The sequence below is a fragment of the Rhinatrema bivittatum genome, chromosome 6 (genome assembly GCF_901001135.1).
Source record: "Rhinatrema bivittatum chromosome 6, aRhiBiv1.1, whole genome shotgun sequence".
In the NCBI taxonomy this organism is placed as follows: Eukaryota; Metazoa; Chordata; class Amphibia; order Gymnophiona; family Rhinatrematidae; genus Rhinatrema; species Rhinatrema bivittatum.
Genome location: NC_042620.1, coordinates 155,901,628 through 155,929,508, shown reverse-complemented (window position 1 = coordinate 155,929,508; position 27,881 = coordinate 155,901,628).

Genomic DNA, 27,881 nt, shown 5'->3' with positions numbered 1-27,881 from the left:
CATTCACTAAAGATGACCCTGGAGAAGGGCCATCACTGATTAATAAGGCTGTGGATGGGGGTGGATTTGATGAAATCCTGTTTATGGAAGAAAATGTATGGGGAGATCTAGGAAAACTGAAAGTGGATAAAGCCATGAGGCCTGATGAGATTACTCTGAGGATACTTAGGGAGCTCCGAGATGTGCTGGGGTATTGCTGAGTGACCTATTGAATAGATCCTTGGAAACGGGAGTCATGCCAAGTGACTGGAGAAGAGCGGTGGTGGTCCCGCTTTATATCTGAGTTTTTATTGATTTTATACTTGTAATTGTATTTCATTCTTCTTATAATATTGTAAACCATTGTGATGGTACATATGATATGACGGTATATAAAACTCAATAAACTAGATGAAACTAAACTAAACAAGAGTAGTAGCCAAGAGGAGGCTGGAAATTACAGGCTGGTTAGCCTCATCTCAGTGGTGGGAAAATTAATGGAGATTCTGCTGAATGAAAGGATAGTGAACTACCTACAATATGATGACTTGCTCAATTAGAGTCAGCACAGATTCACCAAGGGTAGGTCCTGTCAGACAAATCTGTTTGATTTCTTTGATTGAGTGACTGGAGTTTTGGATCAGGGAAGAGTACTCTATGTTATTTACTTGTATTTTAGTAAAGCCTTTGATATGGCCCTCTATAGAAGACTTGTGAACAAAATGAGAAGCTTGGGAGTAAGCGCCAAGGTGGTAGTGTGGATTACAAACTGGTTGATGGATAGAAAGAGTGTGATGGTAAATGGTAGGGGTGTGCATTCGGATTGACCGCATTAGTAAAACGCAACTCATATTTTTTTTTTACTTAAAAAATTGATTCGACATAAACGATCGGATTTCCCACATATCGAACATAGATATGTTCGATATGTGGGAAATCGCGATTGTTGAGCCAAAATAAAAATATAAACCCCCTCACCCTCCTTAATCCCCCCCCCCCCCGACTTACCACAACTCCCTGGTGATGGAGCGAGGAGTGAGGACGCCATTTCTGCAATCCTTGGCAAGAAGCATGTGACGTCGGCGGCACGTCGAGTGACGCCGGCGTCACGTGATTCCCGGCTCGTTCGCGCCGGACGGCTCGTTCGGCCCAAAAAGAACTTTTGGCCAGCTTGGGGGGGCCTCCTGACCCCCTCAAGCTGGCCAAAAGTTCTTTTTGGGCCGAACGAGCCGTCCGGCGCGAACGAGCCGGGAATCACGTGGCGCCGCGTCACTCAGACGCGACGTCACGTGATTCCCGGCAAGTTCGCGCCGGACGGCTCGTTCGGCGCGAACGAGCCGGGAATCACGTGACGCCGCGTCACTCGACGTGCCACCGACGTCACATGCTTCTTGCCAAGGATTGCAGAAATGACGTCCTCACTCCTCGCTCGATCACCAGGGAGTTGTGGTAAGTCTGGGGGGGGGGATTAAGGAGGGTGAGGGGGTTTAATTTTTTTTTTTGCACATATGTACATATACCCAACTCATTGGATTTTTTTTATGTCCATATTGGCCGCAAGTGGGACCCCCTTTCGGACATAAAAAATATGAACATAAAATTTTGCTCTGCACATCCCTAGTAAATGGAACCTACTCTGAAGTGAAGTGCCACAGGGATTGGTGTTGGGACCAGTTCTCTTCAACATCTTTGTGAGCGGCATTGCGGAAAGATAAAGTTTATCTATTTTCAAAAACTACTAAAATCTGCAACAGCGTCAACATGCTGGAATGAGTGGAGAGAATGAGACGTGATTTAAGGAAGCTTGAAGAGTGGTAGAAGATATGGCAACTGGGATTTAATGCCAAGAAATGCAGAGTCATACATCTGGGATGTGGTAATCTGAAGGAACTGTATGCATTAGGGGGTGAAGCACTGCTGTGCATGGAACAGAAAAAAAGACCTTGGGGTGATAGTGTCTAGTGATCTAAAAATGCCGAAGCAATGTGACAAGGCGATAGCTAAAGCTAGAAGAATGCTGGGCTGCAGAGAGAGAGAAATATCTAGTAGGAAAAAGGAAGTAATAATCCCCTTGTACAGGTCCTTGTTGAGGCCAAACCTGGAATACTGTGTTCAGTTCTGGAGACCATATCTCAAAAGGGACAGAGATATGTTGGAGGCAGTCCAGAGAAGGGAGAACAAAATGGTGGGAGGTCTCCATCAAATGACTTATGAGGACCTAAATATTAGGGATGTGCAGACCAAAAGTTTAAGTTCATAAGTCCATAAGTCGAAAGGGGGTCCCATTTGTGGTCAATATGGACATATGGAGAATTCCATAAGTTGAGTCTATGTCCATATGTGCAAATAAAAATTTAAACCCCTCACCCGCCTTAATCCCGCCCCCCCCCAAGACTTACCAAAACTCCCTGGTGGTCCAGCGGGGTCAGGATGCCATTCCTGAACTCCTTTGCAAGGAGCACGTGACGTCGGCGTCACGTGATTCCCCTCGGGTTCGCTCCCGGACCCCTCGTTGGGCCCAAAAGGAACTTTGGGCCAGCTTGGAGGGGCCTCCTGACCCCCCCAAGCTGGCCAAAAGTGCCTTTTGGGCCCAACGAGGGGTCCGGGAACGAACCCGAAGGGAATCACGTGACGTCGGCGTGACGCGGCGTCACGTGATTCCCATCGGGTTCGCTCCGGGACCCCTCGTTGGGCCCAAAAGGAACTTTTGGCCAGCTTGGGGGGGCCTCCTGCTTTAGCATGAATGTATGAGCTTTATCATAAATATCAATTTTCTGAATCTTGCTGGTTAATCACCAGCAAATTCACTGGATTATCAAGACTGGAAATTCTGCGTCTTCTGAAGATTATATCAAGCTAAACACTTTGTAAATGCTATTGCATTTCATTTATTCTAGGTTTTTTTTTTTTGGTTTTTTTTTTTGCTAGGAGAGGTCATAGTAGTCTGTAAAGAAATACATATTAGACCGAGGGGAATCGCGTGACGCGGCGTCACGTAATTCCCCTCGGGTTCGCTCCCGGACCCCTCGTTGGGCCCAAAAGGAACTTTTGGCCAGCTTGGGGGAGCCTCCTGACCCCCCCAAGCTGGCCAAAAGTGCCTTTTGGGCCCAACGAGGGGTCCGGGAGCGAACCCGAGGGGAATCACGTGACGTTGGTGTTGGCGTGACGTCGGAGTGACCCCTCCAAGCTGGCCAAAAGTGCCTTTTGAGCCCAACGAGGGGTCCCGGAGTGAACCCAAGGGGAATCACGTGACGCCGCGTCACTCCGAAGTTGGGCTCAAAAGGCACTTTTGGCCAGCTTGGAGGGGCCTCCTGACCCCCCCAAGCTGGCCAAAAGTGCCTTTTGGGCCCAACGAGGGGTCCGGGAGCGAACCCGAGGGGAATCACGTGCCGCCGCGTCACTCCGACGTCACGCCGACGTCACGTGATTCCCCTCGGGTTTGCTCCCGGACCCCTCGTTGGGCCCAAAAGGCACTTTTTGGCCAGCTTGGGGGGGTCAGGTGGCCCCCCCAAGCTGGCCAAAAGTGCCGTTTGGGTCCAACGAGGGGTCCGGGAGCGGAACCGCGATGGACCATGTGACATCGGAGTGATGCGGACGTCACGTGATTCCCCACGCATCCGCTCCCGGACCCTCACGGAACTTTTGGCCAGCTTGGGGAGTTTTGGTAAGTCTTGGGGGGGGGATTAAGGAGGGTGAGGGGTTTAAATTTTTATTTAGATCAACAATCGCGATTTCCAACGTATTCAACATAGCTATGTTGAATAAGTTGGAAATCCGATCGTTTACGCCTCATCATTTTTTTAAGTTAAAAAAAAAAATAAGTTGCGTTTTCCATTTAAGTTCAAAACGAATGCACACCCCTACTAAATATATATACCCTGGAGGAGAGGAGGAGCAGAGGAGATATGATACAGACCTTCAGCTACTTGAAAGTTTTTAGAGATGCACTATCAACAGCAGACATTTTCCACTAGAATGAATCCTCACGGAACATTTGGCCAGCTTGGGGAGTTTTGGTAAGTCTTGGGGGGGGGATTAAGGAGGGTGAGGGGTTTAAATTTTTATTTAGATCAACAATCGCGATTTCCAACGTATTCAACATAGCTATGTTGAATAAGTTGGAAATCCGATCGTTTACGCCTCATCATTTTTTTAAGTTAAAAAAAAAAATAAGTTGCGTTTTCCATTTAAGTTCAAAACGAATGCACACCCCTACTAAATATATATACCCTGGAGGAGAGGAGGAGCAGAGGAGATATGATACAGACCTTCAGCTACTTGAAAGTTTTTAGAGATGCACTATCAACAGCAGACATTTTCCACTAGAATGAATCCAATAGAATTAGGAGTCATGAAACAAAACTCCGGGGATGACAACTCAGAAGCAATGTCAGGAAATACTTCTTCACTGAGAGGGTGGTGGACACCTGGAATGCCCTGCTGGAGGAGGTGGTGAGGATAAAAAGGGTACAAAATTTCAAAATGGCATGGGATAAACACTATGGATCCATAAGGGAAAGAGAAAGGGGAATGAAGTAAGGCATGGGGGAATCTTGCTGGTGTGATAGATACTATCCTAAACAAATAATCCGTCACATGGAAGTAAGTTGCTGGTGTGGTGGATAATACCCTTAACAACTAGAGATGTGAATTGTGTGATCGATCGTCTTAACGATCAATTTTGGCTGGGGGGGGGGGGGGGGGGAGAGGGAATCGGATCGTCGCAGTTTTGTTTTTTTAAATATCGTGTAAATCGTAAATCGGGGGAGGGCGGGAAAACCGGCACACTAAAACAACCCTAAAACCCACCCGACCCTTTAAAATAAATCCCCCACCCTCCTGAACCCCCCCCCCCCAAAATGTCTTAAATTACCTGGGGTCCAGTGGGGGGGTCCCGGTGTGATCTTCCTCTCTTGGGCACACTAAAACAACCCTAAAACCCACCGACCCTTTAAAATAAATCCCCCACCCTCCCGAACACCCCCAAAATGTCTTAAATTACCTGGGGTCCAGTGGGGGGGTCCCGGTGTGATCTTCCACTCTCGGGCACACTAAAACAACCCTAAAACCCACCCCAACCCTTTAAAATAAATCCCCCACCCTCCCGAACCCCCCCAAAATGTCTTAAATTACCTGGGGTCCAGTGGGGGGGGTCCCGGTGTGATGTTCCACTCTCGGGCCACGGGTGCCTTTTACAGAAATGGCGCCGGCGCTACCTTTGCCCTGTCATATGACAGGGCAAAGGTAGCGCCGGCGCCATTTTTCTTCCTGTCCCCCGACGTCGCGAGCATAGGAGATCGCTCTTGGACCCCCGCTGGACCCCCAGGGACTTTTGGCCAGCTTGGGGGGGCCTCCTGACCCCCACAAGACTTGCCAAAAGTCCAGCGGGGGTCCGGGAACGACCTCCTGCACTCGAATCGTGTTGCCGTAATGCAAAATGGCGCCGGCCATACGGCCATACGGCCGGCGCCATTTTGCAGTACGGCAATATGGCCATACGGGCGGCGCCATTTTGCAACGAGTATTGCAAAATGGCGCCGGCCGTATGGCCATTTTGCATTACGGCAACACGATTTGAGTGCAGGAGGTCATTCCCGGACCCCCGCTGGATTTTGGCAAGTCTTGTGGGGGTCAGGAGGCCCCCCCAAGCTGGCCAAAAGTCCCTGGGGGTCCAGCGGGGTTCTGGGAGCGATCTCCTACGCTCGCGACGTCGGGGGACAGGAACCAAAATGGCGCCGGCGCTACCTTTGCCCTGTCATATGACAGGGCAAAGATAGCGCCGGCGCCACCTTTGCCCTGTCATATGACAGGGCAAAGATAGCGCCGGCGCCATTTCTATCAATGCACCCGTGGCACGAGAGTGGAACATCACACCGGGAGCACTGCATGCATAATCCTAAGGGCTTCACCAGTTATTCATAGTGTCCATCTCTGGTATTAAAAGTGATTTTCCATTTGTCTCCCTCTCGGATCCTAATCAGGTTGTATGCCTCCTGCAGATCAAGCTTGGTAAACATCTGCACCCCTTTCAAGAGGTCGAATAGTTCTGTGATCAGTGGGAGAGGGTAATGGTTCTTCAAGGTAAATGCTTTGAGCCCATGGTAGTCAATGCAGGGACATAGCAAACCATCTTTTTTACCCATGAAAAAGAAGTCAGCCCCAGTTGGTGATGAAGAAGGATAAATGAACCATCTTTCCAGATTTTTTTTTTATATATTCAGACAGGGTCTTTGTTTCTCATTCAGAGAGCATGTAGACTCCACCCCTGGGTGGTACCTTCCCCAGAATCAAGTCAATGGGACAATCATAGGAGTGAAGTGGTGGCAGGACCCCCACCTGCTGTTTTCTAAAGACAGCCAAATACACTGTTTATAGCGGTGTCTGTACAAGCGAAGTGTACCTTGGTGAGACATTACTCATGGCAGCGAGACCTCCATCTGATGATCTGAAGAGTACACCACTGTGGTGCTGGTGCCTAAGAAGACTGAATTGACTGCTTTGGGCAGCACATATAAGCTGTGCAGGAGATCTGTCTGCATAGTGAGCAGCAGAGTGGCCCTCATGGTACATCCTGGTAAGGGTTATCCATGAACATATGAGATAGTGAGCATATTGTCCAATGAAATGGTCAGGAGCCCATAGTGATGCACCAAGGACTCATGAATAAGCTGCCTTCAGCATTAGTATCAAAGAAGGCTTGTGTATCCACATGAGTGTCCCCAAATGAGAGACATGCTGGTACTAGAATTTGTAGAGAGGTACATGGTCAACCTAGGGTGGCCTCCCCCAAAGACTTAGGTCCTGTAGTTTCTTGGCTGGGCAGTGATTTGTGAAGTGCCCAGGTGCAGCACAATAAAAGCACAAGTTGAGGCATCAGTTCCTCTGCTTCTTCTCAGTGGACAACTTGAGGTGCTCTATCTCATGTACTCCTTTTGTACTGGAGCCAACTCTGGAGGTAACCTGGAAACTACTGTATGCTGCAAACTAGAGGCTAGGCAAATGGGATGATCAGCCAGGCCCCTCTCTTGAGGCCATTCTTGAAATCTGAGAACCAAGTATATGGCCAAACTAATTACTCCCTGCAACATATCAGGCAGATCCTGACCAGTCAACTCATCTTTGATATACTCTGACAGCATTTGCCTGAAGATGACTATTAAGCTATCAATTCCCCATTGGAATTCAGATGTCAGCATATGAAAATGAACCACATACTTTCCAACAGACAGGGAGCCTTGTCTGATCTGAAGAAGCTTGGTGGCCATGGAAGATGTGCGGCCGGGCTCATCAAAAATCATGCAGAATTCTCACAGGAAGTTGTTCAGATTCCCAAGGAGTAGGTCATCTTTTTCCCAGAGAGATGAAGCCTAGGCTAGGCCTCAGAAAACTGTGATGAGTAGTGTGAAAGTGAGCCCTTATTGCTGAGAAATAATTGACACAGCCTTGTAGGTGAACCTATGAGGCCTATGCCAACATCTTAGTAATTTTTAAATCCCATTCCTCTACAGTACTTGCCAATAGAGATGTGAATCAGTTCCAGAATCGGTTCCGGTATCGTGTTCATAGAACCATGGGAAATCTTTGTTTCCCGATCCAAAAAAAAACAAAACACCCTGACCCTTTAAATCTAATTATTTAGAATCCCTCACCCTCCCGATCCCCCCAAAACTTTTCTAAAGTAACTGGTGGTCCAGCGGTGGTCCCAGGAGTGATCTCCTGCTCTCGGGTTGTCAGCTGCCAGTAAACAAAATGGCGTTGATGTCCCTTTGCCCTTACCATGTGACAGGGGCTATCGGTGCCATTGGCTGGCCCTTGTCACATGGTAGGAGCAATGGACAGCCAGTGCCATCTTAAAAAATGGGGCGGGCCATCCATTGTTCCTACCATGTGATAGGGGCCAGTCAATGGCACTGATAGCCCCTGTCACATGGTAAGGGCAAAGGGCCATCAGGGCCAGTTTTATTAGTGGCAGTCAATGGCCTGAAAGTTAGAGATCGCTCCTGGGACCCCTGCTGGACCACCAGGTACTTTAGGATAGTTTTTGGGGGGTCAGGAGGGTGGGAGATTCTAAATAATTAGATTTAAAGGGTTGGAGTGGGTTTGGGGGTTTTTTTCTGTGTGCCCTTTCTTCCCCCTCCCCAAAAAATGATAAGAAAACCACAGGAAAACGTTGTGGGGTTTTCCTATCGCTTTCGGGGACCCCCCAGTAATTGACAGAAAAATGATTTACATCCCTACTTGCCAGCTCATTTTACTCTGACTATCTGATGCTTTATACAGGCCTTACCCACCCAGTTATCTTTAATGGTTTCATGCCTTCTTCAAGATTTCTTTCAAACTCCATTCCCTTATAGTTCTTGTGATTATTGGTCTCATCTGGTATTTAACTTTCAATGGATTTTATCACAGCAAAAACAAGGGCTGCAGAAATGCAGCACCCAAAACCAGGATCTCACTCCCCAATGATTACTGCTTCTGAGGTAATGGAGGCAGTATTTGAATAAACTGATACTGAAGAACAATTATGCCATGGATTCCCTGATTCATAGGATATTAAACAGCTAGTAGCAAAATAATATTTGGTGCCTCTAGTCAGTAGCATCTTAGCCTCCAGTGAAGACCAATTCCAAGCCCAAAGAAACAGCTTATTCATCTAATAATGCAACATGAAAATGATTCAAAGCTGCCCTTTGCACTTCATTCAGAGCCCTGGAGTGTTCTTGCCACTGTGGGTGTCTCGTTTGTGTCAAACAAATGACTGTGACCCATGAAAGGAATTAACTATGTACATGTCTACTGGGTATGTCCCTGGTGGCCAGTGTCGCACAGATATAGCCATTCACTCTATTCCCTGTTGATTGATTTTGTATTTAGTTTCTTTAAACTAGATATTCCTGCCCCACACACAACTTTGCTACCTAATCATTCTTCTGAATATTAGGAAGTTGTGGTACTTGATGTCCTGGCCAGATGCTGCAGAATGTTCCCTACCATTTAGAAGGATGAATCTGGGTCCATTCCCCCTCTTCCTTGTCAAAACACCCAGGTCAATCTGAATAGCTAATCCACTCTTGATTGTATCCAATTATATTCACAGAGTTGTAGTTCTGTTTTTTCTAAGAAAATGATAACTGCATTTCTAAACATGCATTGGGACAAAACCTGGACTTGATCTGTCTGTTCAAGTTCACCTGGATGAAGTGGCAGCCCTTTTTGCCCTCTCCACCCTCACCTCATAGGCATAGAGTATGTTTTCAGTCCCAGTGTAGCCTTTGGCTGTGAAATGATTCTAGTGGCTATGGACTTCTGCCAACTGAATGACTGTTAGGCAGGGGCCTACCACCATGTCCCACTGCTCTCTTTCCCTTCATTAGAATGGATTCTCATGTAGGGGTGTTACACTGTGAATTCTCTGATTCTCTATTTTCATCCCACAAGGTACCTGTAACCAATGAGTCTGTAGCATGGTGAGAAAAGCAGAAAGAATATAAACAGAGCCTTCACCCAACCCTGGTCTGGCAGCAGTAAATGAAGTCTATCATCAGGGCAGCATGGTTAGAAGAGTGCTGGTGGTTGAGGTCTACTGCTCAAGCTTGTATAGCCAGCTGAAATCCTGCTTTGCTGGCAGCAGCTCCTAGCATATTTCCACACATGATCATATCTCAGTGCATGGTCCATGATGATCATTGATTGTCTATCCTCCTGCTTAAATAACACACTGGTATCAACTACAGAGGGAATGGATCAAGCCAAAGAATGGATTACAAGAAGATGTAAGCCTTGATGTGCTCTCCAAGGCATCTGGATCTGGGCATGGTAGGCAGCACAGATTCCAGGCAGTTATTTATTTTTACTGTCAAGAGAGGGCAATCCATTTGGCTCATATCTTTTTACATATTTCCTCTCAAAATCCCCAATCCAAGCCCTCTCCCATCTCCATTAGTAACTCTGAAACTCAGTCTCTCAATGGAGCTTGGATTATTGAAAGGAGCATGTTTCTGGTGCTTCCTTTCAGCCTTAGATGTTTTTGCATCCAACTAGTCAGAAAAGAAAATTCCCAGGGATACTACAAAGAAGAAAAACAAATCTAAACAAAATACAAATAAATAAATATATACATGATGAAGCAGTGACATCCCTTACTAATGTATTTTTATGAAAAAATTATCTGAGCATGAATAGATGAACCAGGCATGCATCAATAATTTGTGAAAGACTGCCAGTAGATGAAAGGGAAAAATGAAGGTTACACGGCTGGTGGGAGAAATGCTATTATGACTAACTCAGGTCACTTAAATCCTGGTAGTGATAAAACTCCAAGAACTTACTGGGTAATAAATCAAGTCACATTAGTGCACTAACACATTTTATTTTGGGTATTTTGTAGGGATATGCCTAATTAAGAATGGTTTGGGAGAATCGAAAAACGATTGCATTTTTTCCAAAATTTGGAAAAATTCATTTTCAGGTTAGCGCGCACTAACTCCCGATAGTGCACACTAGCTCTGCCACATTAGTGTGCACTATCTGGAGTTAGCGCGCGCTAACCTGAAAATCAAGGCCCCCGAAAAAAAAAAAAAACCCCAAACCATGGGAAAAATGAAACTCCCGCGGGGGGCCCTGAAACGAAGCCCAAGACAAAATCCTAACCCGAAGCTCATCTCTAGTATATTGCAGGCTATTGCCATGAAAGAGCACTATCATGGCGAAATTGTATGATGTATGCGATATTTTGCATCTCCCCATCTAGATTCCCTCCCCTATTACAATGACCTTCTTTTCATGCAATTTTCATGCTTGAATAATGCAAATGCATGCAAAGAAATTCATTACTAGTCAATTTGATGTAAATATTTTATCGCAGCCAAGAAATTGGTCAGCTGCGATAAAATAACAACAGCTATTTGAAATGTGTTCAATGTGAGGTGGGAGACCAGGGACCCTAAAACAGGCCTTAAGGCTCACGCCTCACATTTGAAGTAGCAGGAAAAAAAATAGTCATATGCAAACAGAAAGGTAGAGCGGGAATCAGTGCTAAACCCAACTCAACCCAAGGCCACCTGTTAAGGTGGCCCCTACACACACAAAATGTTAATAAAATAAAATAATCATGTGGTGACAGCCCGGGCTCCCCCTTCTTCCCTCCACAAAGCTAAAATAGAAAATGTGGCCCTGATCCCTCTGTTGCCATACCTCTCCGAACCTTTAAAAGGATCCTGCATAGGGGCTGGATGCACCCTTACATCCAGTGTTGACCTAACCTTGCCCCAGCTCATTCCTGGACCTAACCATAGTCATATAGCTGGGGCAAGGTCAGGTAAGTGTGGGGGTTTGCAGGTCAGGGATCAGGAGGATAGGGAGGAGGAGAAGGGGAGAAAGGCCCGGGACTGATTTTTTGGGTTTTTATACTTTTGAGGGGGAGGGGTTGGGTGTATGGCAGTGGGGGGTCTGGGGCCACAATTTTCTGTTTTAGTTTTGGGGAGGAGGGAGGAGGGAGGGGGTCAGGGCCATCACTATATGGTTCTTTTTTTTTATATATATGTCAGATGCCTGACATATGTTATATGTTTTTTATATGCCTTTTTTTTCATGTCAGAGTTCCTTTAAGGCACAATGGTGGTCCCATGAGCTTGGGGCCACCATTGTGTTAAAGGGCTACTTGCCATGCTCTTTTTTCCTGCAGTGTTTGGCCGCAAGACAAAGGAATGCACCATATAGCTATGTTGCTTTTTTGGGGAGGGGCCCCACTATCATGGTGACAATCCTCCATGATACTGGGACCCCTCCTTCAAATAAACATAACAGCTCAGTGCATCCAGGTGTTAGACGGATGCAGTTATGTAGGCAAGGGTAATGAGAGCAAGTTGATATTTTTGGTGTAGCATTTCTCTTTACTGGCATGGTTTCCGGTATGCTCCTGCATTCTGCTTATGGGAATGTAGATGCCAATATGACCAAGTACACTGGAATACTTTAATTTTAGGTAAAGGAAGAAGCACAATCTAAAAGAATTCAATGCCTGCTAAGACACTGACTGATATGGAAAATAAAGTTTCCTTGTTGCAATCAGTAAACACTACTCTGCTTCAAGATAAGCTTTCCCTGTGCAGGAAACTAGAAAATGTTACTTTATTGAAATACAAATTAATCAATGCAGATTGATTCCCTAAGAAGGATGTGGAAACACTTTTGGCAGCTTTAATTGATATTTAGCTGAGATCTTGGATGTATTCCAGAAGATCATATCATTAGTAGCACGACTGTATTTTCGGCACATAAAGATGAAAAATAGTCTAACACCTGAGCCATTATCAGAATCTTTAACAGAAATCCAGCTTTTTATCAAACCAGGAAATGTTGGGCAATCAAGATGAGAACTCCACTCACTGTGATAAATGTACTTTTATTGATTTCTTTCAATTTGCCTTAGAGAGAATGGATCCTACAAGTGTTTAGGCAGAGAAGGACTTTTTTTGTAATTGGGGGATAAGGAGCTTCAGTTCTTCAATGTTTCTAGGTAAACCCAGGTTAGACAGGAGAATTTTCATCATTAGAGCAAAATTACAGTACATTTGGCAGCAAAATATCACCATCTACAAATTTATCATCACCTTTCAAAGAACAAAACTTTCTTTATTCTTGTCCCAAATTAGCATGTGGCCTTGCTAAAAATGAAAGCTATAAATAAAAGATCAACAATGATCATTTTTGACAGTTTCCTCAGTTTCCTTCACATTTGTGGGAACTGGCAATCTGACTGAATTTGCGGAAGGGACTGGATTAAATAGATTAGATTAATTCTGGATTTTAAGATGATATAAAATATATACTAAAATAAGATGCTTTTCAATGATATATAAACTTAATCACAACACTTTTCAAAACATTTTAACATTCTAATGCGCAGTTCATTTTTGGTTTCAAACAAATTTAAGGACTATATCTTTATGACACAAAATAATATAAATTGGAACATTTCATTATAGAATAGACATGGTTTTTTATGTTTTGCTATCTTTGAAGTGGTTTTATTTATTCATTTATTCATTTTAGATTTTTATGTTCTGCTTTTCAGGGCTTCAAAGTAGATTATATCCAAGTACTGTAGGATTTCCCTATCCCCAGAGGGCTTACAATCTAAAAGTTTGTACCTGAGACAATGAAGAATAAAGTGACTTGGCCAGTGTCTTGAATGCTGGTCTCCCCAGGTTGTAGCACACTGCTCTAAGCACTAAGCTACTACTCCCTTCCATTTTTTGTAAGTATCTTAGAGGGAAATTATTTCAATTTGCTTTGATCTAGTATCCCTCCTTGGATTAGGTGATGGGAAGAAGTTTGTGTTTGATGGTATTTATGTATGAGGATGATGATGATGATGATTGGTAGGGATGTGCAATCGTTTTTCCCAAATTAGGCAATGGCAATGAAATTGCCTAATTCAGAATGGTTCGGGAGAACCAAAAATGATAGTGCGCACTAACCCAAAAATCGAGGCCCCGGAAAAAAAACCCCCGAATCACGGGAAAAATGAAATTCCCACGGGGGGGGGGCAAAACGAAGCCTGATATGAAATTTTTACCTGAAGCACATCTCTAATTGGACTGAGTTATAAGATCAAAAATTACTTTGAATCATAATGAAAATGTAGGACTTCTTGAAAAGGGATGTTAGTGTATTATCTCTCCATTTGTATGGACATGCTTTGCAAGCTATCCAAACTTTTTGGTAATTAGAGAAGTACTATTCCATAAAACCTCTCTCTAATTAAGGAAACTATGGACCAGATTAACATTATGCAGTCTTTGGGTGCTAGGTTTTCCACAGAGGGTTTACAATCCTGGCTTGGATTACAAAAAAAAAAAAAAAAAGCTGTATTCCTATACAACAGGTTTGTATCCTTTTACAGCTACCATTTATGTGGTTAGGAAATGTTGTGTTCCTTTGTGATTTCTGTTCATAACAAGAAAGAAGTCAACCAAAACCTAGTTTTTTGTTCTTTGATACCTATTTTGTATACTGCTCTTCACTACCATGTCCAAACAAGAAGCATTCTTTTAAGTAGAATGAAACACTGTTTGTTGTATATTCCTTTTGAAGGAGGAAAGGGAATTAAAAAAAATAATATGTAACCAGGAATTAATGGAAAGAATTCACATAACATTATTATCATTCTTTATAATCACATCATTCATGCACAAATTGCCTTCAAAGTGGATGATCATATACACTGGTATGCATAGTATATGCCATTTAACGTGATGAAATTAAGATATTTTAACACTGGAACAAGGCTTTAGGATTTAAATTTTAAACATGTAGCTTGCAAATAATGCAAGACTGTTCATTTTAATCCATATTAATTTAGAAAAATCTCACCAGAAAGACATACTGTGTGGTAGATTGAGTGTTGTGGCTAAACAGAAGCAGAGTGACAGCAGAAGCACTTGGAGATCTGAGTCTTTTTATGAGCGAGCACAAATCCTCAATTATAATACATGCAGGGAGAGGGTAACAATTAACATTAATAATTCAGGTATCAAACTGGAAGCATACCCTCATTCCTCCTGCAGCCAGAAATTGTCTGACTATAATTTTAAAGGCCTTATTTCATCTATTTGTCCCTATCAAGATGGGTCTTGTAAATCTTTTCCTGCTTCTTGCCCACATATGAAGGTGCCCATAAATCCTAAAATGTTCTTGGTGCAACTTTTTCATGTCGTATTTACGTAGTCATATATCTTCTTCTGTTCTGTCTCTGATGGCTTGTAAATCAAAAACATGCATGTTTGTCCCATAAAAGGGCTTCTTATATAGCACTCATACTGTAGAAATATTTTTCTCTATGCACATACAAGTTGACTGCAGGTTCCATGATTCTGTCTAAATTATTTTGTGTGTTTGATTTAAGACATCAATTCAGGGGCAGATCAAGCGGCTCAATGGCAAGTACTGTGCACCACTATGCAGAAGGCTCTTGGGTTCAATTTGCAGCTCAGATTTTCCACCCTGCATCACCTAGGGGCTAGGGGGCAGCATTCACCACCCCTGGGGAAAGGAGTCATGGCCCTCAATAAAGGAACCCCCAGTTTTCCAGAAGGAGCCCTTCCATATGGTTCCTTTGCAGCAATGACAGATTAGAAACAGCAGGAGGTGGCTCTATTAAAATAGTGGCAAAAAAAAATCCATGAATGGTTGTGAATGAAAGCTCATGGAGCCATGATTCTAGCATTGGTTCCAATTGAAAGGAGGAACTGCTGCACAAAAAAAAAAAAAAGAAAAACATTTGTAAGAAAAAATTATTTCTCTTCATTGGTTGCTTTGGGATTTCTGTAGCATGTGCGGTTCCTGTAATTCCTTCTGTCCAGGGCTTGCGGTTAGCTAGAACAAGAGCAAGGGCTTATTCTGTGGTAGCATCTACTATGTGGAACAAATTGCTGTTCTGGTTTAGAAAATTGTGAAGAGCAGAATTACTTAAAAAGGCATACAATAATGAAGAAGTGGGAGTGCTGAGGTGAAGTGTGGGACTGTGCAAGAAATATGTTGTCATTTTATTTTGAAGTTTTAATTGTTGTTTTAGTTTTGATTTTATGTATGTTATGTTGTAATCTGCAATGAACAAAATGGATTTTGCGGAACAAAAGATGCACTAATAAATAAATAATATGACTGTGTTTAGAGTTACATGGGAAAGAAGAAAGAGCTCCTTGCTATTTGCATAGAATATACTGGTCCCAGCATTCTCCATCATTGATACAGCACATTCTTCGGCAAACTTATATTGTATTTTTTACTCTTTACTATTTATCACTCAAGGCAGAATTATAGAAACATATATGGAAACATAGAAATGATGACAGAAAAGGACCAAACGGTCCATCCAATCTGCCCAGCAAGTTTATGGTAGCATTAGATGTGCCATACAGGTCTCCTCCATAATGGTAGTATCTGCCACACCATTCAAGTCACCCCCATACTTAGTTTCCCAAACCGTCAAAGTCAGCGCCCTTGTTGGTTGCTGTCTAAGTCCGCTTCCCCATTACCTCTTGCCATTGAAGCAGAAAGCAATGTTAGAGTTGCAACATCTCCATGTTTATTTGTTTTCCCAGACTGAAAAATTCATGTCTTTGTTGGTTCCTGTTTGGCCCCTTTTGGAAACAGGTTGCTGGGCTTGATGGACCCTTGGTCTGACCCAGCATGGCAATTTCTTATGTTCTTAAGTTCTTATGTTCTGTCTGAAACTAATTCCCCTTTTCCTTTTTCCCCCTGCCGTTAAAGCAGAGAGCAATAATGGAGTTGCATCAATATTATGAAGGTTTATTGGTTAAGGGTAGTCAACTGCTACACCAGCAAGTTACCCTCTTGCACATTTTTCCTCATTTCCATCATCTAGTCTTTAGAGGTCCACACTGTTTAAACCATGCACCTTTGAAATCCTTCACCACCCTCCTCTGGGAGGGCATTTCAGGCATCCACCACCCTCTCCTTGAAGAAATATTTCCTGAAAAAGGTTATCCGCCACATTTATTTGTTCCAAAGGGAAAGGTAATTTGACTATAATAATCCATGAGTGGGAATTGAACCCTGGATCATGGCCTATTGCTCTGACCAGTAGCCTACTACTACACTCCAGTATGCAGTATATAGAAAAATGAGGGTTCAGGAGGAGTGAGGATCTACATTAAAACATCAATGCCCTAATTTAATGGTGTGAATTCCTTACTGAGAACTCTATTAGCTTAAAGAACTGAACACCTTAAGGTATTCCAAACAAAACCTTAAAACGCATGCTTTACTAGGGATGTACAACAGGGACGGATTCGTCCCATTCGGTATTTGTATTCGTCGGGGCCCAAATCCGTTGCATCCATTCTCGGGGGACCCCGATCCGTTCATTAGTTACATATGTATTTGTTTCCCAAAAAAAAAAAAACCCATCCCAACCCTTTAAATTTAATTAACTACAACCCTCCACCCTCCTGATCCCTCAAGACTTGCCAAAAGTTCTTGGTGGTCCAGTGGGGGTCCGGGAGCGATCTCTTGCACTCGGGCCATCGGCTGCTGGTATTCAAAATGGCGCCAATAGCCTTTGCCCTTACTATGTCACAGGGGCCTGCCCGAGTGCAAGAGATCGCTCCAGGACCCCCGCTAGACCACCAGGGACTTTTGGCAAGTCTTGGGGGGTCAGAAGGGTGGGGGTTTATTCGTTAGTGATACGTTGTATACGTGGGGGTTCACCATATGTTTCATGACCCCCATGAATACAACGAATATGGCATATATGTTGCGGATTGCCAATACGTTGCAAATGAATGCACACCCCTATACTTCAGTGCACAGACACAAGCAAGAAAATACAGGCACCGACTAGTTCAACTCCCTCACACTCTCTGTCACATCATGATGACTTTTGCCACTATGAGGCTGAGATACAAAGGTGCAGCAATGTCTACATACATGTTAATGTGTGCTAAATCAGAAAATAATGGGGGAACAATTATGTTTACAGACATTTGCACACGTTATTTGACTTAGTGTTTCTCATTCACCTATCTGCTGACTGGTAGTGATCTTCAGCCTCTCTTTTGCTGGTTTGTGGGGCAGCATTGATCAGTCAGCTATACATGAAAAACCCATACCTTATCCCATCATGTCACTTTCTCAATGTGAACAATACCAGGGAATGGTCAAGACATAAGCACTGTAGAAGCAGCCTGATAAAGCCACCATTGCTGAAAAATAAATGTGATGTGGCAGGAGAGGAGTGGCACAATAGCAGAAGAAGAGATCAGCAGTGGTAAAGTGACAGGGAGGTATTACGTTTAGCAGTTCATGGGCTACCTCCACGAACCACTACGCTCATCTCCCAGCCATGCCATCCAGTTGGGTCCCATTGTTGCCAGACGCTCCCAGTTTCTCCTGCGGAGACATGATGAACTCTACTGCGGTGAGACACAGGCAGCTCTGTCTCAGTAGGATACCGTCAGTCCAGTCTAACCACGCTCCTCCTTAGATGTGCTTTTGCACCCAACCTCCTTATTTTAAAGGGCCAGTGGCAGGAAAACCCCCGCAGCAACCACTGATGACATCAGCCACCAAGTCCTATAAAGGGTTCTTCCTGCCTTACCTCATTGCCTCAGCAACCTGTCCAGCTACACTTCTGTAGTTCATATTGCTTCCCAGCACTCCTGTCTTGTTCCGATTTGTCTTCAGTCTTTGTCCAGCTTGTCTTAAGTCTTGCCCAGCTTTCTACAGTTTAGCCCAGCATGTCTCCTATGTCATTACCCACCTGTTCTTGTCCTTGCCTTTTTGTCCTGCCTATCTGTTCCTTGTCTTCTCCCTCAGAGGGACACCTGGTTTTGACTTCAGCTTGGACCTCAAATATGACCGACTGCTGTCTGCCTCTGACCATTGCCTGTGGCCCGTAAACATCTGACTGCCACCTGCCTACTACCTAGCTTTCCATGGTCCTCCACCCCTGCCATCAGCAGATACCTCACCTAAGTCCTGCCAGCTCTGGCACCCAAAGGCTCAACCCAAGGGGAACGTGGACTGGAATAGGTAAAGGTCCTGTAGAGTCTCTGCTTTTCCTGGGTCTACTTGCCAATGGTGGGAATTTACAGGGCTCCTCCCTGAAGGTAGAGTCAATCCTGCCTTTGCCCAATGGTCTACAGATACAACAGGAGGGAGAAAATGGTGCTGTAAGGAACAGGAAGAAACACTGGAATTTAATTTTTTTAAAGGCAAACTGGTTAACTTTAGGACTGGTTAACCAGAGTTAGCTGGAGAACTTATCCAGCTAACTTGGTCTATTACAAGCAATATGGCGAAAATAATTTGGTAAGCGTGTGAAGGGAGTATGAATGTTGTATCATGAATGCTTGATTTTAATGTTGAAGGTGTGTGGTTTACATTTATGGGTTGTTATCATAGATGGTAATATTTCCCCCTGACGAAGCCGTTCATGGAGAAACAATGGCCTCTTGTAGGGTGATATTGGTGCCTTATTGAGTATCTAAAAGAAGTCATACTGCGGTGTGAGCTAACGGGTGACATCGGTGCCCTTTTGAGTATTTAAAAGAAGTCATACAGTAGTGTGAGCTAACAGAAGAAGGAATCAAGACAAGAGAAAAGTGGGTGATATGGGCATATCAACATTTGTGTACAAGTTGTGGCTACATAATAGAGGGAAATGTGCTATGAATTGAGATATCATTGTGGAAATTTAGTGTTATTAAAGCATTGAAATATATATATAAATTTAAGAAGTCATTCATGACATAGTAGCTACAGATGCATATATTAAGGGTTGTAAGTGGTAGAGACACCACAGGGTTTCCAGATATACGCATGGTATAGCGATAAATTGAAAATGATGTATAAGCTATAGAATGTCACTTGTGCCCTATTTGTTGTGGAGCGTGCCCTCAGGCCTGGTTAGGAGCTCAGAAGCGAGGTCTATCTAAAGAGGAATGTGAGCCCTTGGGCCGCGGCACGGCTCAGGGAGGAGCCCCAAGGTGAGCTGGTACAAGCACGGGTGGAGCAGGAACAAGGCTGGCTCAGTCCTCCACTGGACGTACTCGCACCAATGAGATCCAGCAATGCAATGCTGATCTCGAGAGTAGCCCTCTGGCCACTCGATAGCCCTTCTGGGCCCGTCGCTGGGAAATGACGAGCGTGTGAGTCCAAACAGAGGCTGAGGGCAGGAACATGAAGACTTGGACGAAGTCTCAGGATATTCAGAGGATTCAGATGTAGACTTGGATACTCAGGAGACCCGGACATAGACTTGGATAATCAGGAGACTCACACGAAGACTTGGATACTCAAGCAAAGACTTAGGATAACTCTAGCAGCCACCACTTTACCCACGTGGCCTCGACCCTACCTTACATAGAAACATAGAAACATAGAAATGACGGCAGAAGAAGACCAACCGGTCCATCCAGTCTGCCCAGCAAGCTTCACACATTTGTTCTCATACTTAACTGTTTCTCTTGGCTCTTAGTAACCTTATGTTCTAATTCCCTTTTCACCCCCACCATTAATGTAGAGAGCAGTGCTGGAGCTGCTTCCAAGTGAAATATTAAGTTTGATTAGTTGGGTAAGCGGCAGCATAGCTCTCTGCCATGAAGCAGAGGGCAATGCTGGAAATGTGTGAAGTATCAGTTTTTCTTTTCCCCTGTCATTGAAGCAAGGAGTCATGCCGGACATGCACCGAAAGTGAAGAATGCCTTGAAAGTCACATTAACTATCATCAAATATTGAAAAGCCTAATAATTGGTAATACCTATAAGCCCATGAACCCATCCCTGTTTTTTTTTCTTTTTTTCTTTTCTTTTTTTAATTGGGAGATGGATGCCCTTCATCCTTCTACTCTGTGAAGGTGGACACCTACCACCGGCCACTGGCATCCCGCTCCGTTAATGCCTCTGTGGCTACTGCCGCTCCATGCAGTGTTTTACTACCTGCTCTTTATATGCGTCCTCTAGAACTGATGGATCCCATCCCTGGGTTTTTTTATTATTTATTTAATTGGGAGATGACAGCCCTCCATCCTTCCGCTCCGTGAAGGTGGACACCTACCACTGGCCACTGGCATCCCGCTCCGTGAATGCCTCTGTGGCTACTGCCGCTCTGTGCAGTATTTTACTACCTGCTCTTTATATGGACACCTACCACTGGCCACTGGCATCCCGCTCCGTGAATGCCTCTGTGGCTACTGCCGCTCCGTGCAGTATTTTACTACCTGCTCTTTATATGTGTCCTCTAGACCTGATGGATCCCATCCCTGTTTTGTTTTTTGTTTTTGTTTTTTATTTAATTGGGAGATGACAGCCCTACATCCTTCCGCTCCATGAAGGTGGACACCTACCACTGGCCACTGGCATCCCGCTCCGTGAATGCCTCTGTGGCTACTGCCGCTCCGTGCAGTATTTTACTACCTGCTCTTTATATGCGTCCTCTGGACCTGATGGATCCACAATATTTATCCCATGCCCCTTTGAAGTGCTTCACAGTTTTGGACTTCACCACTTCCTCCGGAAGGGCATTCCAGGCATCCACCACTCTCTCCGTGAAGAAATTCTTCCTGACATTGGTTCTTAGTCTTCCTCCTTGGAGCCTCAGCTCGTGACCTCTGGTTCTGCTGATTTTTTTCTGTTGGAAAAGGTTTGTCATTGTCTTTGGATCGTTAAAGTTTTTCAAGTATCTGAAAGTTTGAATCATATCACCCCTGCTCCTCCTTTCCTCCAGGGTGTACATATTTAGATTCTTCAATCTCTCCTCGTATGTCAACCGATGAAGACCCTCCACCTTCCTGGTCGCCCTTCTCTGTACCGCCTCCAACTTGTCCTTGTCTCTTTGTAGATACGGTCTCCAGAACTGAACACAGTACTCCAGGTGAGGCCTCACCAAGGACCTGTACAAGGGGATTATCACTTCCCTTTTCTTACTCGATATTCCTCTCTCTATGCATCCCAGCATTCTTCTGGCTTTTGCAATCGCCTTGTCGCATTGTTTCGCCGACTTCATATCATTAGACACTATCACCCCAAGGTCTCTCTCCTGCTCCGTGCACATCAGCCTTTCCCCCCCCATCGAATACAGTTCATTCGGATTTCCACTCCCCAAATGCATGACTTTGCACTTCTTGGCATTGAATTTCAGCTGCCATATCTTCGACCACTCTTCCAGCTTCCTTAAATCCCGTCTCATTCTCTCCACTCCTTCCGGCGTGTCCACTCTGTTGCAGATCTTAGTGTCGTCCGCAAAAAGACAAACCTTACCTTCTATCCCGTCCGCAATGTCGCTCACAAAGATATTGAACAGGACCGGTCCCAACACCGATCCTTGCGGTACACCACTTAAAACCGCTCTCTCTTCAGAGAAAGTTCCATTTACCATCACGCATTGTCTTCTGTCCGTCAACCAGTTTGCAATCCAGGTCACCACTTCGGCACTCACTCCCAAGCTTTTTGTTTTATTCACCAGTCTCCTGTGCGGAACCGTATCAAAAGCTTTGCTGAAATCCAAGTAGATGACATCTAGCGCTCTTCCTTGATCCAATTCCTTGGTTACCCAGTCGAAAAAGTCAATCAGATTTGTCTGACAGGATCTTCCCCTGGTGAATCCATGCTGCCTCTGGTCCATCAATTCTCCGGACTGTAGATATTTCACTATTCTCTCTTTCAACAGTGACTCCATTACTTTTCCCACCACCGAAGTGAGGCTAACCGGTCTGTAGTTACCAGCCTCTTCTCTGTTCCCACTCTTGTGAAGCGGGACCACCACCGCTCTTCTCCAATCACTCGGCACCACTCCCGTTTCTAGGGATCTATTGAACAGGTCACACAGCGGACCCGCCAGCACATCTCTGAGCTCCCTCAGAATCCTTGGATGAATCCCATCAGGCCCCATGGCTTTGTCCACTTTCAGATTCTTTAGCTCTTCCCATACATTTTCTACTGTAAAATGATTTTCATCTATTCCACTACCCTCCAGCTTCTTGTGTAGAAATGGTCCTTCTCCAGGGTCTTCTTTAGTGAATACAGAGATGAAGTATTCATTTAATATTTCTGCCATTTCTTCGTCTCTCTCCACACATTGATCATTTCCACCTTTCAATTTCACTATACCACTATGGACTTTTCTCTTTTCGCTGATGTATCTGAAAAATGTTTTGTCACCATTTTTTATCTCCTTGGCAATCCTCTCTTCCGCTTGACTTTTTGCCAACTTGATTAATTTCTTCGTCTCCCTCAGTTGAATCAAATATTCTTCTTTGTGCTCCTCCCTTTGGGATCTTTTATATTTTTTGGCCCTTTACTGTACCTTAGACAAATTGAACATTCACTTTGTACACATGGAAAACACGGAAAATGTCGTTGGTATAATAAGACTGCAGCTTTTATTTAACACATCAAGAAAAACTTCCCTGGGTACCCGAGCCGGTATGATGTCTCCACTGCTGCCCGCCATGGGGACCAAGCAAGGCAGCCTTACTCCATGGACCCCCTGCCTTGTCCTCAAGCAAGGGGGCTCTGACTTTTGGCGCATTCCGCACCCCCACCTTTTTGCACCACCCAAGGCGCTGATCGGCTTCCATGCCATCCTGTGATGTCACCGGCACCACTTGCAATATGCCCAACTGGCCCGGGTAACCACCCTCTCTCTCTCAGCTACAACATTAACCCTCAGCAATGAATAGCATTTGAATTGTGCTAACTAACATAAGTATACTATCTGCTGAATATGTTAACCTGTTATAAGAATGTACACATCATAATATTGCCTGCTTAACATGATACACAGTGTTATTCTTTTCTTTGAGCATTCGCTCTTTAAAAACATTCTCAACTTTTCGTGAACTTATTTATTGGGTAGGTGGGATTGTTTCGGTGCGCGCTGGGCAGAAGGGAGTTCTTGGCCTCCGTCGCGGCTTTTTAAAGAGCCAATGACAACATCAGCCTGTGCCGCCGATGCTCCCCCTCTGTGCCGACGCCGGAGGCGTGGCCTAGTGCCACGTCACCGCGCTTGCACGCACGGGGATGGTGGGGTGAGAGCCCGTTCTTGCGCCTGATCACTGCTGTCTACGTCACTGCGCGCCTCTTCTTCCCCCTTTTGTCAGGCCGCTGTCCTTCGCTGGGTGGGGGCGGCGCATAGGTTAAGGGTGGGCTCTGGCCAGTAGGCTCAGGCCCACCTATTACTCAGAAGTCTCGGAGGACTCAGACAAGGATTCAAGAGATTCAGAAGACTCGGACAAAGATCCAAGTTGCTGGGAAGTTCCAGGCAAGGATTCAAGAGGCAGGCGAAAGTACTGGGTGAGAACTGCATCACAGCGCACCCTACACAGCCGCCCATGGCTGGTTGCAGACCACGCTGAACGCGAAGCAGACTCCAGGTGAAGATGTGGAACTTGAGACTGGAAGATGGTGAAGATTCAAAAGGGCATGCACCGGGGCGCACCCTACACAGCCGCCTGTGGCTGGTCGCGGACCATGTTGGAGTGGAGCAGATTCCGGCAGAGTCTTTGGCATGGACGGAAGCAGGCACAAGGGAACTCCGTAGACCAGGAACAAAATACTCAGGAACAAGGCTTTAAAAACTGAAGTCTCCCTGAGGCTTGAACTGCAGACGAGAAGAAAGTCTTGTACTACGAGGTGCCCTACTAGCCATCCTGCAGGCTGGACTTGGACCCTGAGATGGCACACCAAGAGAGGTGGACAGATGAGGGACCTGGGAACTGGACAAAGAGTGAAGATGAGATGGACAGAGTCAAGACAGGAACATCGGACATCAGGTACATGGAACATGGCATCTCAGGACATGAGTCATCTGAACTCAGAATATCTGGATCATCAGGAACTGAAGACAGGCGAAGAGGGAGCTCCGATGAGGGACGAGACCAGGGACATCAAGGAGATGAAGATCAGGAATACGAAGAACATGTAACGAAGATCCATCAAGGCACAGGAGACCACAGAAGACCTGGATCAGAAGTAAGAACACAGCCAATGTGCAAACCTGATCCGATGGCACTGAAGAATGGTAAGCAGGGCCCTTTTATAGGGCTGAAGCAAAAAGTGGTCGATGACATCACTGCAGAGGGCCGCGGAGCTTTTTCCACCACTGGCCCTTTAAATGTCGGTGAGAGGTGCGTGCCTACGCCTCTGCAGAGGCAGGAGAGGGAAGACATGCTGGCGGCGTCCCTGCCACGTGAGAGGCCTGAAGAGGAGTGGCTCCCTGCCGCAAAGATGGAAGGAAGAGCAGGCACCGGTAAGGATGGCTTCCCTGCCATGTAAGGATCCTAGCAGCGGCTCCAGCTGCAAAGATGAAGCACGATGGAGGTCAGGCTGCCTGCGCAGAGCAGGAGCCAGCCACGGCCTCCGAGCCACAGGGGACGATGGCAGCAGTGGTCTACCTCATTCAGAAAGGCAAGAAGGTAGTGAGGCTGCCCATTGCTGTATATTTGTTTTTAATGAGTGGATATGTATGAGTGAATGAGGGGAAAGGTTTAGTGATACATGACACATTTTATTTGATTGTGATACAGATTTGATAATAAAGTTTGTTACCTCTCTTATGTGCATGTGAAGATAGGGACAGGGCCATTTGGAAAATTAACACATTGAATGTGTATGGTGCCTGCTCACTCACCAAGCTTTAGGGCCAGTTCATAGTTTGCCATCACAAGATTTGCAGGCTTCTGCCCAATGGTTCAAAAAAGCCAGGCTCTGGGCCAATGACCTGCATATGTAACTGTACAAGCCACTTGTCATGACAGCAATGCTTCCCCCCCCCCCCCCCAAGCTACTCCCCATTTCTGTGCCATTTGCCACAAACACATAGCCAGAGATGGAATATAGAAAGAAGCATCTTTCTTACCTACGAGCCAACCATCACTGTACAGGCCATCCTCAAAATTTTGAAAGAGGCTCAATTGGCTAAGTATAAAGGAATTGTATGTGGTTCCTGGGTACCAGGCCACCACATTGAGGATGTACATTCGAGCATCACAGTCCATATGCACATTGATGGAGTGGAAGAGCTTATTGTGGCCGTACATCTCCTCCCTATCACGGGGTGGAATGATGGCCACGCGAGTGCAGTCGATAGCTCCCAGAACATTGTGAAAGTTTGCAAAGGCATAAAAACCCCTCTTCAAGTCCATCAGGTCCTACCTATCATGAGGAAATGCTATGTAGTGATTAAAGCAACCAGAGACTGCTCTGACGACCTGGTCCTGACAGAGGGAAAAAGTGGTTTGGGACATTCCCCCCACAACCCCTATTGTCATTTGGAAGGAGCCGGTTGCCATGAAATGCAGGGTAGCTAACAGTTTGGTGAGGTCAAGCACAACATGGACCTTTGTATAATGAGATCCAAATGCCCTCAGATTTCTTCATATAATTTCAGGATAGCCTGAGAGCTGAGGTGATACCTGCAAACCACATAGTCCTCTGGCATGACCAGCAAGGATGTTAGTGGAGGAAAGATGTGCTTCCTGTCTCTCCTCTACCATGGTCCTCTACCTTGGTTGACCCTGTAGGCCCGTGCCTCTGCCTGTGGTGCAGGCACTTCCCTAGGAGACCTTGGAACTTGCCTTGCCTATTCTTGAGGTTGTTGTTCCGCTTGTTGTCATCTGTGGTGAGCCTCCCGAAGCATCCAGTATCCCCCAACAATTAAACTTGCCACAAACATTATGTTAAGCTCAGGCTTGTGAACCCTTGGCCGACGGGAGGATGGTATACTGTTCGGATTATCCGTAGGTTCTCTCGTCGGGTGGTGAGGCAGAGCAGGAGATGGGACCGGCTGGCCCTGGGCACTAGAGACTGCTGCTACTGTGGAGCGGATGAAGAGCTGGGAAGAGGAACTGCGTCTTCACCCCTGGAAGTCTGTGGTCCCCCCAGGAGGAGCCCATAGGGACCCGGGCTGCTGGGACTTAGGTGGACCTTTGAGAGGTCAGGTGATGGTGCAAGGCTCACTAGAGCTTCACCCTGGAAGCCCGTGGTCCCCCCAGGAGGAGCCCATAGGGACCCAGGCTGCTGGGACTTGGGTGGACCTTTGAGAGGTCAGGTATCGGTGCAAGGGCTGACTGGAGCTTCACCCTGGAAGTCCGCGGTCCCCCCAGGAGGAGCCCGTAGGGACTCGGGCTGCTGGGACGTAGGTGGGCCCTTGGAGACGGTAGTCTTGAAGGAGTCCTAGGTCGGGTGCCAAAGGGTCGTCGCTCACCAGTCCGAAGTCGTACACTAGAGAATCACCAATTGCCAATCCGAAGTCAGGAACCAGGACACCAAGACGAAGCAGGAACCAGAAGCCAAGCTCAAGGAACTCACCGAAGAAAGCAGATTAGACAGAGATCGAAGACATTGCCAAGTCAAGGAATGAGCAGAGGAAGTCTCCTTTTATACATCCTCTGCTCTAGCTCATAGGGAACAGCTGAGCCTGGTTAAAGGGATCATGTCCCTTTAAAGCTAATGAGGAGGCGCGGCCTCACGCCTAAAGATGGCGGCGGCCATCTTGGATTTTGCCCCACGGAGGAGAGACGCCGCTGGATGCCGCGAGGGGGGAGCAGGACGGCTCCCCCTGCAGCGAGCAGCTCGGGAGGCCACGCGGGAGCGATGGCCTGAATCGGAGCCCTCCCCCAGGGTTCCCGCGGCGAAGGAACGCCACGGATAAGGTAGAGGGCCGCTGTCGTGGGGCACCATGACCACGGAACACAATAGGTCGTGGTGCCCCAGCTTGGGGGGGTCAGGAGGCCCCCCCAAGCTGGCCAAAAGTTCCTTTTGGGCCCAACAAGGGTCCCGGAGCGAACCCGCGGGGAATCACGTGACGCCGCGTCACTCCAACGTGGCGCCGACGTCACGTGCTCCTCGCAAAGGAGTTCAGAAATGGCGTCCTGACTCCCCGCTGGATCACCAGGGAGTTGTGGTATGTCTTGGGGGGGGGGATTAAGGAGGGTGAGGGGTTTAAATTTTTATTTAGGAACAACAATCGTGATTTCCAACTTATTCAACATAGCTATGTTGAATAAGTTGGAAATCCGATTGTTTTCACCTCATCACTTTTTTAAGTTAAAAAAAAAATAAGTTGCATTTTACATTTAAGTTCAAAACGAATGCACACCCCTAGAACACAATACATTATGGCTTTAGGAAGCTAGACCAGGTAAGAATAGGTGCTTTTATTGGGGCAGGAAGGCCTGGTAGGTGTGTCCATTACCATTCCTCATTTTCTTGAATGTGAGAATCGTTATGATAATACCTGCAATCCACAATATTAGCCACGATAAACAGTTTTTCACCGTTCTTATGTTCTTATGCTCATTTCCATTTACTCCACCCAAACTCCTCCCAATCAAATGCTAAATTGAATTTGCATATGCATTTTGCGATGCATTATTT